The sequence below is a fragment of the Cebus imitator genome, unplaced genomic scaffold, assembly GCF_001604975.1.
Source record: "Cebus imitator isolate Cc_AM_T3 unplaced genomic scaffold, Cebus_imitator-1.0 Scaffold627, whole genome shotgun sequence".
NCBI lineage: Eukaryota > Metazoa > Chordata > Mammalia > Primates > Cebidae > Cebus > Cebus imitator.
Genome location: NW_016107942.1, coordinates 54,514 through 72,673, shown reverse-complemented (window position 1 = coordinate 72,673; position 18,160 = coordinate 54,514). Strand labels below are relative to the sequence as shown.

The 18,160-nt window shown below is 44.1% G+C and overlaps 1 long non-coding RNA gene across 1 annotated transcript in view; it reads right to left on the bottom strand.

Moving 5' to 3' along the window:
- Window positions 1-8,364: 8,364 nt before the first annotated feature.
- The window catches only part of LOC119469313, a 27,155-nt gene continuing 17,359 nt past the window's right edge, over window positions 8,365-18,160 (bottom strand). The window contains exon 3 of the long non-coding RNA XR_005198113.1: window positions 8,365-8,809. This is a non-coding gene — a long non-coding RNA (uncharacterized LOC119469313). The remainder of the gene's footprint in view (window positions 8,810-18,160) is intronic.

The window sequence follows — 18,160 nt, the reverse complement described above, 5'->3', positions numbered from 1 at the left end:
AGAGAAGGGCAGCTAGCAGCTTGGCAGCCAGGTGAAGAGGGCAGCTTTACTCAGGATCAATGGGGAAAGAGAGTAGCATGAGTTGATCTGCATATTTCAAAAGATGCTTGTGGTTAGCGTGTCCGTGTCATTTGCGGCTAAGTCTGTGTCTCTTGCCACAGCAGCCATGGGTGGCTGACACAGGCATCTGGTGCTCCTGGGAGGGTTTCAGTGTGGTCCTCTGCACACCTGCTCTGGGGTGCCTTGGATGCTGGTGAGAAGCGCAGCTTCCTGGACCTCACCGTGCGGGGCCGAGGGACTCTGGAGCCCATGCTGGCCACTTCCCAGCCTGCCTGTGTGGCTGGGGCACTGCCCCAGATTAATTTCTAATTCACTGAGATGAAGAGGGCAGGTGGTATGGAGACCCATGCTCCACAACAGCTGTCTCCAGTGGGAATTCCACAGCTGAACTGAGGCTTGAGGAGCAGGACCTGGAACTGCGTTAGGCCTCAGGGTACACCTGGAGCGGGCACTGCAGGGGATTCGATGGGGGCAGGAGGGGTGTGAGGGAGACAGGGGCTTCCACACAGAGGTCGACTTTCCCAAGCGCCTTTATGGGTCAGGCAGACCCAAGGTGTAAGCGCAACACCGACAGGCGGGCTCTGGGAGTCCGGGGGCTCGGGCACAGTGATGCTGCAGGGGCGGGGGAGGGTTTGGGTTTCGGCTCATGTGCTTGGGCCTAGTGCACGTTCAGCATTGACTCATGCATCTCTCGGAGCTCCGGACGCATCATTATTACCTGCACCCAGCAGCCTGCACAACGCCGACGCTCAAGGCTACTGTGAAAACTGAGTCTGGAAACCTTAACCTCTGGGAAGCTTCCTGCCCTCTCCTTGGCCTCCATCACCCTGTCCTTGGCCTCTCTCACCCTCTCCTTGGCATCCGCTGCCCTCTCCTTGGCCTCCATCACCCTCTCCTTGGCCTCCCTCACCCTCTCCTTGGCCTCTCTCACCCTCTCCCTGGCATCCACCACCCTCTCCTTGGCATCCGCCGCCCTCTCCTTGGCCTCCATCACCCTCTCCTTGGCATCCGCCACCCTCTCCCTGGCCTCTCTCACCCTCTCCTTGGCCTCCATCACCCTCTCCTTGGCCTCCCTCACCCTCTCCTTGGCCTCTCTCACCCTCTCCTTGGCCTCTCTCACCCTCTCCTTGGCCTCCCTCACCCTCTCCCTCACCAGTCTCTGTGCCCACATCCATTGTTTCTGACTTCTCCATCCCTGCCCGCTCCCCCTGGATCTCTGTGATCACAGGGGTCTCCATCTCCTTTTCATTTCAATGACTTTAGACACTGAATATCCCCAGAGACTCTTACCAAATCTCCCGGTGACCTTTCCTGAAAAGAAAGCCCATGTGGTGGGAGGTGCGGCTGCGCCCCTGCCCACAGATTCCAGGACGTTCCTGCCCATTTCAGGAGCAGCCCCGTGGGGTCATCCCACCAGCCAGGCATTTAATTAACTAATTACAACCTGCTGACACGAATCCTTGGATTATGGCATTCCGAGTGCAATCTTTTCCTTCCAACTCATTTATCACGAGCCCCCGCATGCAGCTGAGAGGCTCTTCCCTGAGGGGATGCGGCGGTAATCGGTCCTCCCCCATGAGGTCCCCGGCTGGTCTGTCAGTGCCACAGCCAAGCGTCACCATCTGTCAGCCATGACACATCCTGCCCCGTGTCCTGCAGCCGGGGGTGTAGAGGCGATGGAGGGGGACAGAGATCATCTTTAACGTGATGAAGTGACAGTCACCCGAGAGCAGTCACGGACAGACCTGCCCAGGACGTAGCTGTCAGGAGGCAGTGGAACCTCTTCACCAGCGTTCGGTCCAGGGCCCTGTAATGGCCAGGGCTGTGGAAATCTCATTCACGCACACAGCTGATGAGAAGTCAGGATAACTGCAGCCGTGGCTCCCAGCCCCAGAAAAAGGCTGGATTTCTAATTAAGAAGGAAGACACAGAAACTCCCCCTGCTCTTTGCTCTCTGCTCCCTGGGGGCCTGCTGGCCTGGAAAGCCCCGGTGGGCCCGGCACAAAGAGTGTTTGGGGCAGTGCCCCAGCCACGTGGTCAGGCCAGGGAGTGGCCAGCACAGGCTCTGAGGTCACTCAGCCCCTGCATGTGAGGTCTAAGAAGCTGCACTTCTTATCAGCATTGAAAGGACTCCAGAGGCAGTGGGCAGAGGACCACACTGAAGACTCTCCTGAGAGCACCAGATACCTGTGTCAGCTGCTGATGGCGGCTGTGGCAAGTGACACAGACTCCATGGCCTGTCCTAGCGTTCTGTGGGCCACAAGTCGGAAATGCTCCCACTGCTGAAATCAAAGCGTCAGCAGGCTGTCCCTTGTGGACTTGCTCTGGTTTCCAGCTTCTGGAAGCCACTTCCAGGCTCATGGCTCATCCTCCCTCTTCAGACCAGCAGTACAGTCCTTCTGAGGTGGGTCTCTTCCGAGTGTAAGCGTCCTGGGATCACAGCGGCCACCCTGACAACCCAGGATCAGCTCCCCACAATAGGGCCAGCACTCCGCCACATTCATTCCAGCTGCCTGAATCCCTCTTTGCCGTGTGCGAGACACATTTGCAGGATCAGGGGATTTAAACACGGACATTTTGGGGCCATTATTCTTCCCACTACACATCCTAAGAGGATTTTCAGGTGAAAACTTCTAAACAGCAGAGGAAAATGGTGCCAGTAGCTGGCAAGAATGACCAGATGTATCTGTGTGATTAGATAATGAATTCTGTGCTTTGCGCACAGTAGATGCACCACAAATATTCACTGTTGGGAAAAATTACAACAATCTACAATGAAGACAAACATTTCTTAGGCTAATATATGACTAATAATCAATTAGGACACGTTTTTAGCTCAAATAAAGGATGTTCTTCCCAATTTTTTCAAATTTACAAACAGCCAAATAAACTGGTTAATGTTTTGTTGGTGTAGAGATTTATGTTTTAGTGCACATAGGATTCATGTGGCCACCACCATGGCAGACACAGGGCAGCTCCACACTCCACCAGGCTTCCTCACGCTAGCCCCAGGGCACACCCGCCTTGCCTTGAGCCCCCAGCCCCTTGCCTGGCCCCATGGTTTTGCCTTTTCCAGAAGGTCATATGAGTTGAACCCTGCGGTGTGTCACTTTGAGACTGGCCTCCTTCCCTGGGAATAGCTATGAGGTTCACCATGGTGTAGCACGTAGCATGTAGCAATAGTCAATGCCTAGTTATTGCTGCATTGTATTTTCATCGTGGGGATGTGCCACGATGTGTTTATTCATTCACCTGTTCAATGCCCTTGAGGCCAGTTCCAGTTTTTGAAGATCAGGAATAAAGTTGCTATAAGCATTGGTGCACAGGTTTTTACAGTAACGTGTTATGCTCCCTCTAGGGTGTATACAGGGATGGAATTGTGGGGCCACAGGCTAAGGTTTATAAGAAACTGCCAAACTGCCTTGTGTCACCAGCAGCCGTGCATAAGAATTCCTCCATCCCCCCCAGCACTTGCTGCCTTCAGTCCTGTGCTTGCATCGGCTTGTGTGTTTTGCAATTCTATTGTGTCTAGAGTGGCATCTCCCTGTGGTTGCAATTTGCACTTCCTAATGTCTGATGATACCCAGCACTTTTTCATGTGCTGTCCTCTTAATTTCTATGGGGAAGTGTTTCTTCCAATGTTCTGCTCATTTTCTAAGTTGAGTTATTTTCTTATTGTTGAGTCTTGAGACTTCTTTTTATGCTGTCAGATATCATGATTGGCAACTGTTTTCTTCCAGCCTTCTCTTAAATATGTCTTTCATGAGCGATGGTTTTTAATTTTGATAAAGTTAAATTTAACAATTTTTCCTCCTCTGGATAAAAATTTTGGTGATAAATCTAGGAACCCTTTGCTTAACTCCAGGCAACAAAGATTTTCTCCTATAAAGTCTAATAAAGGTTTAGTTTTATGTTTTACATTTAACTCTGCAGTTCAGTCTCAGTCAACTTTTGTAGAAGGTTTGAGGTTTAGAGCAAGGTGGTGGATTTGCCTGTACTGGCATATGGATGACCCATTTTTCACATCATTTGTGGAAAAGTCTGTCCTTTCCCAATCAGATTGTCTTTCCACCCTTGTCAAAGGCCACTTGACAATGTGTGTGTGTGTGTGTGTGTGTGTGTGTGTGTGTGTGTGTGTGTGTATTTCTGGGTTCTCTATTCTGTTAGTCTGACACGTGTTTCTGTCTCTCTGTCAATGTCACTGTCTGGACTAATGTAGCCTTATGTTAAGTCTTAACAGCAGGCAGTGTGAGTCCTCCAACTTTTTTTTTCTTTTTCAAAACTATTTTAGCTATTTTAGTTTCTTTGCCTTTCATGTAAATAGCAGAATGAGCTTGCCTGTATCTATTTTTTAAAACTTGTTGAAATTTTTATTGAAATTGTGTTACATCTATAGATTATGTGGATAATATAGATAAATAAGTTCTGTCTTCCAGTCCATGAACACAATATGTCTCTCAATTCATTTACATATTCTTTGATTTCTTCCATCAGTGTTTTATAGTTTTTGGCTTATAAAGTCTATATGTTTTGTTAGGTTTATACCTAATCATTTTTTGACCCTATTGTAAATGGTGTGTGTGTGCGCGTGTGTGTATGTGTGCATATGTGTGTGTATATATGTGTGTATGTGTGCTTGTGTGTTTAAGTTTACAGTTGTTCATTGCCAGTATATAGAAATATGATTAATTTCTAATGTTGACATTCTACCCAGCAGCCTTGCTATGCATACCTGTTAGTTCTAGAAGCCTTTTTTGTACATTGCTTGAAATTTTCTACACAAATAATCACAACATCTATGAACAGGGATAGTTTTCTTTCCTCTCAACTGCATGCCTTTTAATTTCCTTTTTCCGCTTCCGTTTGCCGGCTAGGGTTTATAGTGTGATGTTGAATAAGAGTGGTGAGAATGGGCACTCTTGCCTTGTTCCAAATCTTAGGATAAAAGCCTTTGCTCTGTCGCTATCATGATATCAGCTGTAGGGAATTTTTTAAATAAATGCCCCAGAGTTTTTATCGTGACTTCATGCTGAATTTTGTCAAATGCTTTTTCTTCATCAGTGGACAAAATCACAGTTTTTTTTAGTCTGTTAATATAGTGAATTGCATTGATTGATTGTCAAAAGTAGAACCAGCCTTGCATGCCTGGGATAAGCCCATTTCATTGTGATGGATGATTCCTTTCATATCATGTTTTGATTGATATTTTGTTGAGAATTGATGATGATGAGGGCTGCCGGTTGTGTTTCTCTTCTTTCTCTGGTTTAGGCATCAAGATAATACTGCTTTTATAAAATAAGTGAGTGCTCCTTCCTCTTTTATTTTCTAAAAGACTTTATACAGTTTCTAATATTTCTTCTTTAAATGTTTAGTAGAGTTTTTCAGTGAAATCATCTGGACCTGGAATTGTATTTTTGGAAGACTTTTCACTAAAAATTTAATTTCTTTAATAGATACAGGATTATTTAGTTTATCTATTTCTTGTTAAGTGTGTTTGTTTTAATACTGTGTGACCTTTAAAGAACATGTCCATTTCTTTTAACTTGTCAGATTTAGGTGCGCAGAGTTGTTCACAGTGGTACTTACTGCATTTTTATGTCAGTTGTGTCTATAATGCTATCATTTCTTTCCATCTTGATATTGATCATTTGTTTTCTCTCTTTTCTCTTTATCATTTACTAATTTTGTTGATATTTTTAAGAACTTTCTTGAATTCATTGATTTTCTTTCTTCATTGTTTTTCTGTTTCCAATTTTGATACAGTTCAAATTTTTTTTCTAATTTCCTTGAAATGTCCAATTGACCTATGCATTATCTAAGTATGTCATTTAGCCTTCAAGTAGCTGGAGGTTTCCTGAATATCTTTTTGTTATTAATTTATAGTTTAGCTTTATTGTGGTCAAAAGCAAGCTTTGCATGATTTCAGATCTTTTACATTTGTTAGAGCTTTTCATGACCCATGGCATGGTTTATCCTGGTGAACATTTCATGTGCCCCTGAGAAGAATGTGTGTGCTGCTATTGCTCAGTAGCATGTTCTATACATGTTAAGTGAGTCCAGCTGGTTGGTGATGCTGTTCAGTTCTTTATCCTCCTTCTAGAAGATTTTCTGTTCTGTTAGTTCTAACCATTAGTAGATCTAACCATCTAACTGATAGAGGAGAGTTGAAGCTTCCAACTACAATTATCAATCCATCATTTCTCCTCACTGTTCCATCAGTTTATGCTTTGTGTATTTTGAAGTTCTTCTGTCAAATGGATACTCAGGATGGCAACATCTGCTTGTGGACCTGACCTCTCACCACCGTGCAATGTCCTTCTTCATTGACCACAATCTTCCTGGCTCTGATGTCTATCTAGTCTCTGCAGCCACCGAAGCTTTTTTATTATTATTAATGTTTACGTGGTGCATCTTTTCATCCCCCTACATCACTATATTTAAAGTAGGCCTTCTGGAGGCAGCATACTTTGATCTTTTAAAAATATTCAATCTGATCTGGTTTTTGATTGATATGCTTAAGCCACTTATATTTAATTACTGGGGTATTTGGATTTAAATCTCTCATTATTTGTTTTCTGTTTGTCCCTTACATTTTTTTCATTCATTTCTCCTTTTATATCTTCATTTGGAACAGTTTTAATATTTCATGTTAATTTCTCTATTGGGGTCTGGTTTATATCTCTTTGCACAGACTGTAGGTGTCTGTTTCACGTATGAATTACAATTTACAAGTTTAACTTTTCCCAGTCTACAGAGGATAATATTTTGCTCCTTCGTGTGGAATACAGAAGCCACTTCCACAGCAGTCCCTGTGCCCTTTATGGATTCTGCCCTTGTTCATAATACACATTGAGAAAAAGGTCCATTTTATTTACCCAGATATTTCTTATTTCTGTCACTTTCCCTTCATCCCTGAAGTTCTAGATTATCCTATTACTGTTGCTCTCTACTTGAAGAGCTTCCTATGGTGTTTCTTTCATCACAAGTAATTTGGAAATAAATTCTTAGTTTGTCTTCATCTGAGACTGTCTGCGTTTCACATTCATTGCTGAAAAACCCTTTTGCTGGATATAAAGTTCAAGGTGTGCAGCTGTTTTCCTCTGAGCTCTGGGCCTGCTGTGCTGCTTCAAGGTCTCCAGGGCTCCTCCTGAAGGTGAGTTCACACTTGTTTGGATTTTTACTCCCTGTGTGTAACGTGCTGATTCCTGATTTCTAAAATTTCTTCATGTTTGGTTTTCAGCTGTTTTCCTATGCTATGTCTGGGTGAAGACTTCGTTAAGTTCATCATCTTTGGATGGCAGAATAAATTTCATAAGCAGCCTACTCATACTCTCTTAGATGTGTCGTCATGATATCTAACTGCCTAAAGGAAATTCTAGAGTCTTGAGTTACTATTTTCCCCCAAAAGTAACTTAGAAAATCAAGAGTAATAAACCATTCTTACACATATATAGGTCCACCAGAAATAAAAAGAAAGAAGAAATATTTCTCTTTATTATTTTTGAGTAGAAAAAAAATGACAGCCTACATTTTCAGTCTGGGCCTTATATATTATTTCTATGTTCTAAAGTAGGGTGAAAAGTGGAGACAAAAGGCCTTCTGTGTGACAAGTACAAGGTGCTTCTGGGGGGGTCTCACAGAACACAGCAATTCACAAAGGGGTATCCACCAATCATCGTAACAGCTGACATAGGCTGAGTAGTTCTTACTCAGGAGGTGCTGCACCAAGCTCTTCTCGTGCACCCTCTCGGGTTATCCTTGGAACAACCTTGTGAGCTTAAGCATTACTAACCCCAATTTGCAGGTGAAATTGAGGCATAAGTAGCTTTCCCAGGAACACACAACCAACAGAGCCAAAAAGTCCATGTTCTTAAATCCCAACATGAACTCCCATCACATCCTGGGAAGGCACCATGCTGAGCACGCTGAAGTAATCATCTCATCCAACCCACCCGTTAGCCAGCAAGGGCATTCCCTGTTTCATTTTGTATCAGTGTGTATCTCTTCTTATTTGAAAAAGTAAAGGATGCTTGGTTTCAACCAATCTATCCTCGAACGCACTTTTTTGTTTCAGTAGCACCCACATTTAATAAAAAGTGTATTTGGCAGAAAATAATTCTTATTACTATGTATTTAATTTGTAAGCATTATAGGTTTTTGAAATACTGATTTTAAAGCTAATTTTCTAGAGTAAATGACAGAAGCATACAGATATGTAAGACCATCTCTCCTATGCCTATTTCATAGTTACAGACTTGGAAACACAGGGAGAGACAAGACGGTTTGTCAAGTCTTCTTTTTTTTAATCTGTTTTTTATTATACTTTAAGTTCTGAGACACATGTCCAGAGGCACTTTTTATAAAGGTAAATGTTGCTTCACATGTCACATATTTAATCATGTTTCTAAACAAGCTGGGCAACCAGAAGCGCTGCCTCGGATCTGTGCTGCTTGGACACAGCTCACCCTGTGGCTCTGGGTTCTGACCCAACTCTTTCCCTCTGCTGCTCTTAAGAAGCCCTTATCCATGAGAGACACAGTAGTTACATAAAATTATATATTTGGGGATGGCTCAAAAATACTCCAATCCAGAAAGAAAGAGAGCTAGAGAGAGAACGGGGAGAGGCAGAAACTGATGAAACGAATTGGGTCATGAGTCAATAATTATTAGTCTTGAGCCACTAATGATTAATCAGGTGGTACGTGGTACGTAGGGGTTCATTACACAGTCCTTTCTACATTTGTATGCGCTCTTTAGATGTCAAAATTAAAAGTTAAGTTGTAAAAAATAAATAGAAAACTAGTGTGTGTGATGTGTGCATCCATGTATATATCTGTGTATATAAATCTATTTTCTGCATTTATTGTTCTACGGCCCCTGATTTCCGAATCCGTGGGTCTGTTTTTAGACAGTTCACAACCAGGCGGGGGTGCAGTCTGCTCATCTCGTTATTTCTATAAACTGGCAACTCGCTCCCCTCTCACCGCTTTTGTGGGCTCCTTAATTTCTGCCGTGTTCCTGTTTGATTTCGAGTCAGGCTTCCTCTCTCCCGTTTCGCACAAATTTTCCCTGAAGGTGCTCTTCCGCTCACACAGCTTCTACTATGACCACGGCTGAGGGAATTCCTGTTCTAAACCCTTTTTGAAAGCAGCAAATCGCGCTCGGTGGCAGCTCCTGCCGGAGCAGAGGCGCTGGTCGCCGAGGAGCGTCGTCGCGCGCGGGAACAGCGCCGCCTGCCGTGCGGCGGAGACGCTGCCGCGCGGAGACGCCCCAGCGGCCGTCCCTGCGCAGCCGCGGCCGGACGAGGCTGCCCCGACCCGGGGAGCGCTTGGCAGCCCGGCAGCCCGAGAGGTGGGTTCCTCGGCCCTTTCCGCTCATCGGCCGGAAGGCTTAGGCCAGAGCGGCCGCCCGCGGCCACCGGCTCCCAGCGCGTGAAGTCAGGGGCGAGGGAAGCGGCTTCCTCATCCTCTGTGAGCGGAGGCATCTCTGCCCTTTGGGCGGCAGCAGGAACAGCCGCCATTTCTGCCGCTGCCCTCACACAGCGGTGGCCCCGGCCAGCCTCGCGGGGCGTCCGTCAGGGTCCGGGAAGGGAAAGCAGCCACGGAAGCCACCGGAGCTTCATTAGGGAATCGGCAGGTGGAAGGTCCTTAGCTGGGGCCGGAGGAAGCCGCTGCCTCGCGAGCTGGAGGAACGAAGGGAAGAGACGGGCCTTTGCCATTGCGACTCTTGAGGGAGGGACCCATGCCTGAGGCGGAGGCGCCGCTGCTGAGAGGGCTCGGCGGGAAAGCTGCAGATGGGCCGTGGGAGCCGCTGTGCAAGGTGGCGGGGCCGCCGTGCAGCTCCGGAGCCGCGCGGGGGCGCAGAGCAGGCCGCGGGTGGCAGCGGCGGGACCCTCCTCCTCCCGACGGTGGGCAGGGCCGCCCTGCTGGGGATGAACAGCTCAGGGCTGGGCTGCCGCTGGAGGTACCGCTCGGGGAGAACTTCCGGGCTGATTAAAGTCTCAGGCCACGTCCCTGGCAAACATGGGAAGATGCGCGGTGAATGCTCCAGACAATGCTCCTGCATCCCAGATTCCACAAGGGGACGGTGTCAGGAGGTGGGGCCTTTGGGAGGTGATAAGGTCAGGAGAGCAGAGCCTCATGGTGGGATTAGTGCCCTACAAAAGAGGCCCCAGGGAGCTGTCTTCCTCCTTCCACCCCATGGGGGCACAAAAAGAAGGCACCGCCTGTGAACCAGGAAGTCTGCCCCAGACACCCAGACTCTGGAACAGGGAGGTGGAGAAGGCCAGGCATACCCAGGTGACAGCAGATGGCCTCTGGGGGCTTAAGTCCAGATGCCTTGGGGTGGAGAAGGATCCGATGAGGGAGCTGCACCCTAAACAGGTGGCCAAGGCCTGTGATGCCACTGGGACTTAATGCTCTGGGCTGAGGATGCCATCTAAGGCACCTGAGACAATTTCTCTGTTAGCAGAGATAGGCCTTCTGGCCAAGGGACTAATTGAGAGACAGCCGCTCTTATCTGACTAATGGCCGGTACATGTCCTAAGCTCTTGAAAAGCAGGTAAACAGCAGCAGCAGCAGCAGAAGAAGATGGAGAAGAGTTCTGCCTGGACACACTTGCCAAGAAGTTTGCAATCAGCAAATTTAGGGGGATTTTTAAACCATAGTTTAAAATTTGTCTTGTTGCAAAATATATACGTACATATTTGAGTTACAAATGGGAGAGTGTCATAAGGTCTTGTGTGTGGTTTGGGTCCCTTAATGTTTCCCTCTGGTCCTGTGGGCAGTACCTCACAGTTAGAAAGTCAGGGCCCGCAGGCCAGGACCCCCGTGCTCACTTCTCTGCTGGCCACAGTGGTGACGGAGCATTCACCTCTGGAGCAGCCTCTCGTCTCAGCTTCCAGGCACCCTCCTGCCCCAACTCTCTCACAGGTGACCCTGTCCAGCCCTGCAGCCAAGGCTTACTCACTGGCCCATGCCTGGCCCTGGCCCCTCCCTGCACTTCCTGCACCTACATGGGACATGAGAAGACACTCAGCTGAAAGCAACTGACCCACCCCTCTCCACACCCACCCTGCACCCTCGTTTTGCCAAGTAAACAGCTTCACTGTCAGTCTAACCAATTTTTCAACCCAAACACTGAGTCACCTTCAGTCCCTGGGTTCTCCTCACCCCCCACCTCCAATTGCCCCCTGCCATCCTTTTCCCTCCCCAGCTGTCCCAGCCCAAGCCACCTTTGCCCTGCCTGGACCACCAGGGTGCACTGTCCCTGTGGTCTTTGGCTGTGAGCCTTTAAAACACAGTCAGGGGATTGTTCCTCCACCTGGGCCCTTCGCTGGCTTCACTTTGCCCCTGAAATAAACTCCAGAAGCTTTCCCAGGCGTGCGTGTATACAGGGGTAGCCCTCAGGTCTCCTGCCAGCCTGAAGGCTGAGACCCCACCTGGGTTCAGGGCTCCTTGGCCAGGGCCTGGCCGCAGTTCACCAAGGGCCACTCAGGTGGCCTCAGGACCATTGCAGGTCCAGGAGAGCAGAGCCTTTGCTGTCTGAGACCCAGCTTTACTCCAAGAGCCCACAGCATGCCTGGTTTACAGTCAGTGCTGCATAAATGGGTTGAACTCACAAGGCTAAGGGAGGGAAGGGGTAAGGCCAGTTGCATGCTGTGGCCAGCAACCCTTAATGGGCCTGCAGATGTGTTTGGGGTCTTTAAAAAGTTTATGTTAAAAATGAGGTGTTTTCATGTTGGAACCCAAAGCTGCTGGCCCACTGCCCGATGTACCTGCCATCCACACATGTCCCCCCAGATGTCCCAGATGTGGGATTGGCTTGTGTGGAATGTGAGAGCAGAGAGAGCAGGGTAACTAGGGGAGGCTGGTGAGGCACAGCCCTTCCTTGAGGCTGAGGTGTCCGAGCAAATGTCCCTCCTGGAGCTGCAGATGGGGTGTAAGGCAGGCTAGGGGCTGTGCTGGTCTGTATGGGGCCCTCAGTCCCTCACTGCCTGCTCCAAATTCTCCCTATCTGAGAGGCCCTTCCCACCCTCTCTTCCTAGCCTGCCCTCCACAAAGTCTTTACTTCAGGAAAGACACTGGAGTCCTGTGTCATCACAATCAGGAAGAGCAGGCCAGCCTTGATGTCCACTCCTCCCAAGCCTGTAGTCTAGTGCCCTTCCCACTGTCGCCTCCCTTCCCCAGCTCTTTGCTGGTGTGGAAAGTGCCCTGGCATTGGAACCGTTGAGAGTGGACAGTTCTGTTTTCCTAACTCAGCCCTTCATTCCCATCTCACAGTGGGACATCGCTCTCCCCTAGCGTCCAGCACAGTGACTCTTTTTATTTAAATGGCACACAGCAATTGTGATATCCTGAGGCTTAGAGTGTATTGTGATGAAACCAGCGTAATTAGCATAACTGCCACCTCAAGCATTGATGAGTTCTTCACATTGAGAACATTCAAAATCCTTCTAGCTGCTTGGAAAGGTTAACTGTAGCCCCCTCAGTGCAATGCACACTAAAAATTATTCCTCCTGTCTAGCTGTGATTTTGTATCAGTAAACTGCCTTCTCACTCTCCCCTACCCTTCCCGGCCTCGTAATCACCATTCTACTCCACTTCTATGAGACTGACTTTCTTTTAGCTTCCACATATGAATGAGAACATGCAATGTTTGTCTTTCTGTTCTTGGCATATTTCACTTAACATAATGTCTTCCAGTTCCATGTACACTGCCATGAATGCCAGGATTTGAGCCTTTTTCGTGGCTGAGTAGTATTCTAATTTCTATCTGTACCATATTTTCTTCATCCAATAGTCTGTTGATGGGCACCTGGGTTGATTCCATAACTTGGCTATTGTGAATCGTGCTGCAGTGAACATGGGGATAAGGTGTGTCTTTGATGTACTGATTTCCCCTAGGGAAAGGGGGAGAGCACCACATCAAGGGAGCACCCTGTGGACAAAAGAATCTGAACAGCAGCCCTTCAGCTCCAGATCCTCCCTCTGACATAGTCTACCCAAATGAGAAGGAACCAGAAAAACAATTCCGGTAATATAACAAATCATGGTTCTTACCCCCAAAAGTTCACACTAGCTCATCAGCAATGAATCCAAACCAAGAAAAAAAACCTCTGAATTGCCAGAAAAAGAATTCAGAAGGTTGATTATTAGGCTAATCAAGGAAGCAACAGAGAAAGGTGAAGACTAACTTAAAGAAAAAAAATTTTTAATGGTTATATTAGTCCATTTTCATGCTGCTGATAAAGACATAGCCAAGGCTGGACAACTTATGAAAGAAAGAGGTTTAATCGGACTTACAGTTCCATGTGGCTGGGGAAGCCTCACAATCTCGGCAGAAGGCAAGGAGGGGCAAGTCCCATCTTACATGGATGACAGCAGGTAAAGAGAATGAGAGCCAAGTGAAATGCGTTTCCCCTTATCAAACCATCAGATCTCACGAGACTTGTTCACTACCATGAGAAGACCATGGGGGAACCACCCCACACCATCCAACATCTCCCACCAGGCCCCTCCCACAGCACATGGGAATTATGGGAGTACAATTCAAGATGAGATTTGGGTGGGGACACAGAGCCAAACCGTATCAATAGTGCAGAATATGAATGGAAAATTCTCCAGTGAAGTAGAGCACATAAATAAAAAAAATCACAACTACTAGAAATGAAGGACACACTTAGAGAAATGCAAAACCCACTGGAAAATCTCAGCAATAAAACCGAGCAAGTAGAAGAAAGAACTTAGAGCTTGAAGACAAGGCTTTTGAGTTAACTTCAGGCAACAAAGACAAAGAAAAAAGAATTTTTAAAAATAAACAAAGCCTCCAAGAAGTTTGGGATAATGTTAAACAACCAAACCTAAGAACAATTGGTGTTCCTGAGGAAGAAGAAAAATCTAAAAGATTGGAAAACATATTTGAGAAAATAATAGGGGAAAACTTCTCTGGCCTTTAGAGATCTAAACATCCAAATATAAGAAGCTCAAATAACAGCTAGGAAATTCATCACAAAAAGATCATTGCCTAGGCACATAGTCATCAGTTTATCTAAAGTAAAGACAAAGAAAAGAATTTTAAGAGCTGTGAGACAAAGACATCAGGTAACCTATACAAGAAAACCTGTCAGATTAACAGCAGATTTCTCAGCAGAAACCATACAAGCTAGAAGGGATTGGGGTTCTATTTTAGCCTCTTTAAACAAAACAATTACCAGCTGAGAATTTTGTATCCAGCTGTGAACCCTGAAAATTTGAGACAGGTGTCAGTTAATTTAGAAAGTTTACTTTGCCAAGGTTGAAGATGAACATCCATGACACAGCCTCAGGAAGTCCTGATGACATGTGCTTAAGGTGATCAGAACACTGTTTGGTGTTAAACATTTTAGGGAGACACGAGACATCAATCAAGATATGTAAGGTGAACATTGGCTCTGTCTGGAAAGATGGGACAGCTCAAGTGGGGAGAGGGCTTCCAAACTGTAGGTAGATATGACACAAATAGTTGCATTCTTTTGAGTTTCTGATTAGCCTCCCCAAAGAAGGCAATCATATATGCATTTATCTTAGTGAGCAGAGGGGTGACTGACTAGAATGGGAGGCAGGTTTGCCCTAAGCAGTTCCCTCGAGCTTGACATTTCCCTTTAGCTTAGTGATTTTGGGAACCCAAGATATTTTTCTTTCACCTTCCCCTGTTAGGTGCCAGCCCCAACCCTGTACGTGGGTGCCTTTAGTCCCAGTGGTGAAGAAGGAGTGAGAAAAGAAAGACAAGAGAGAAGTTTCACAGCATGGTTCCAGGGGACCAACGCAAGCTCACAGGGACAGCATTGGCCCTGAGCTCTGGGCCCCACACACTTTTATTAGGTGCATTATCTCATTAATCTTGGGAGCTATGGTAAGGAGAGGTGAGAAAGGTAAACTGAAAGCTATTGTGGTGTAAGATGGGGTGGGAGCAAGCATCTGCAGTACTGAATTTTAAATGTGATTCTGCAAGTCAAGTTTGATTCCTTAAAGGAAAGCACAGTATTCTAGTCAAACTCTTGTTAAGATAACCAGTTTCTTCAATTGCATGCTGTTGTAAAATTAAAACGGATTTTTATGCCACTTGTGCAAATAACTGCATTGCCATATGTTAAGAATACTCAAAATAGATTCCAAATTATGGAGAAATCAGGCAGAGAGAATCAAATATGCTCCAAATTTTGTTCATTGAAGTATACTAAATTGTTGAAAGCTGTCAATATCTCAAGAGAAAAGTTTCCTTGACTCTGGAAAAAAAAAAAAGGATCAGCAATGTTTAAAGCAAAAGTTTAAAAGATTACTTTAGTCTTCTATCAGTTCAGTTTACACAGTAATTTTTGTTCTTCTTGATACTCATGAAAATTTCACTTTTCCCTGAGAGTCCCGAAAGTCTTTTCCTCTATTCTAATGTCACAGTCTCCAAAGTTATCAGAAACCTAGATTTAAGAACACCTGTTAGAGTTCTATAGCTGATTATAAAACCACCTTCTAAGAAGGATCAAAACAAGACAACAATTGTCCATGAATGACAAAAAGTTTTAGGGCAGCCATAGACATAGATGCAATTGACAAGGAAATTTGTTACCTCTGTGGCACACAATAATTTAATATAACAACTATAATGATTACTGATCATGTACACTAAGTCATATGAGAATTACAGAAGTTTCTCATAATTTTGGAACACAAACTAATAAATATTTATACAAATACAGCCTAAAGAAAACCAAACATCATTTTAAATTTGCAATGTTTCCTGTATAATTTTTATACCAACTAAGCCAAATTATGTCATTTTTGGACTCTAGGGAAACTGATATCTTAAAGGATAAATTATATCAGAAAAAAGGCATAATTTATCATTTGATTTTGGAAAGTTTGTCAAATATCAAAGGTTTAAAACCCTTGATATCACAGGTCATTATAAAATAAGTCATTCGTTTGACCGAACTGATAACTCAAGGATTTTAAAGAAAAAAGGTGAAAACCTTCATTCTTTGAGAGAGAAGACTTAATTTTCCAAACAACATACACTAATGAAAATAGCATGAAGCCAATTAAATTTGTTTTTCAAAATTTTATAAACAATCTATAAAATTTTAATCTTAACCATAAGATATGACTTCAGTAAGCTTTTTATAACTTTTATTAAGCAGTTGTTTAATGCTTCAAGAAAACCTTGTTAATTTGACATAGGACCCATATGCTGGTCTTGCATCAATGTGTCTTTAACAGTAATTATTAATTTATAGAGAAACTAAATTTGTTTTATCTTTCAAAAGCAGCTCTTAACAATTTCATGCACCCACTTCTTCCGCAATAGTCCCTGGACCTTGAGTTGAAATAGCTTTAATTTCTGGCCCTGTGTTTAGGAATGCAGTGTATTTTTATCGGCATCTTCTACTGGGCCTGAAGATGGGGCTTTCATTGGGGTTAGTGTTTAAAATTTAGCAGGACTTGGTGTCCTTTTAGATCCAGAAGTCAAAGCCCTGTAACTCAATGTTATAAGTACTTTAAAAGTGCACACACAGAGATACATGAATGTAATAACATTAATTTTTTTTAAAGAAATTTATTTTTTTCCTAAGCAAACAAACACTTAATAATACCATAGCAACTTGATCATATTAAAGATTTTGATTTTTTAAAAATAAATATTAAAAAATACATTCTGTTTTGGTCTGGTTTTGTAGTTTCGTAAACTATATGCCTCTTTGTTTGGAAAATTAAGTCTTCTCTACCAAAGAATTAAGGTTTTCATCTTTTTTTCTTTAAAATCTTTGGGTTATAAGTTTGGTCAAATGAATGACTTATTTTACAATGACCTGTGATATCAAGTGTTTTAAACCTTTGATATTTGACAATCTGTGATTTATACAGACCATTTATGACTTGCTTAATGCTTGGACTTTCTGCTTTGTCCTGAGCATCCCTCATTCTTAAACAAACAGTTGTTTTACTCTAAAACTAAATTTACCGTACAAGATTCTTTCTCATATGAAGTTATTTCTCCTTAAACTTTCTTACCAAAAAAAACAAAACAAAACAAACAAAAACACTATTTTTATAACTTTCTTTACATCTCTTTTATTTTCAGTTTCTTTTACTTTGTTTTATACTTAACCATTAAATAAGCTTTGAATTAGACAAAAATTGTTCACCCATTTAAAAATGTTTAAGAATGTTTTCTTACAATAGATTTTTATTGCAAAATTCCCAAATAATGAAACATCTATTATTTAATTTAATATAACTTTAGATTCTAAACTATGACAAGTTTGTCTGCAACTATTTACCTCATTACATTTACCTAATTATTTTATTTTAATCACTTACCTAGACTATTTATAAAAACTGTGATTGTCATCATTTAAAGTTATGAATCCACCATTGCAAAATTATAACTGAGACAGTGAAAAGATTTGACCTAACTGACTCCACCTTGCTTTTAACCTCCATGCTTTCTTTGTTCAGTCCTGGACATAGACTAAACTAACTTTGGGAAGAACTTAGTTTATAGGTTAGCTTTGAAACAAAGGTGATAAGAAACCTTATTCCCTGTTGGCTAGACTGCCTAAAGCCACAAGATTAGAACTTATGGTGATCTTAATAAATTCAATATGTTGCTATTTTTATTAATCCAATATTAATATCTTATTTATTAAAGATTATACAAGCAAAGATCATTCTGTTTTGGGTTGGGTTTACAGTTTTGTAACCTCTATGCCAAATTTTGACACCTTACAGTATTTGGCTTGATTAATAAATGCCAACAAAGTAAAAAACTGCATTATTGATAAATGCAAACAAAGATGTATGCTAGTGTGGTATTGGATCGAGTGAAGAAAGTTAGCACCAAGACAAAAGTATGCCAGATTGCAGGGTCATTTATTATGCTGGCGACCACAGAGGACTCACGTCTCTCCAACCTGTGGCATCAAAAGGAGGGTTTTTATACCCGAAAAACCACCTTGGGAGTGGGGGTGAGGAGCGGGGATGGGGATGAAAAGGTTTTGGACATTCCAAGGGCCAGGGGATTCTGTGATTCACCTCCTGGGCGGAGACGAGGGCGGGGGTCTCCG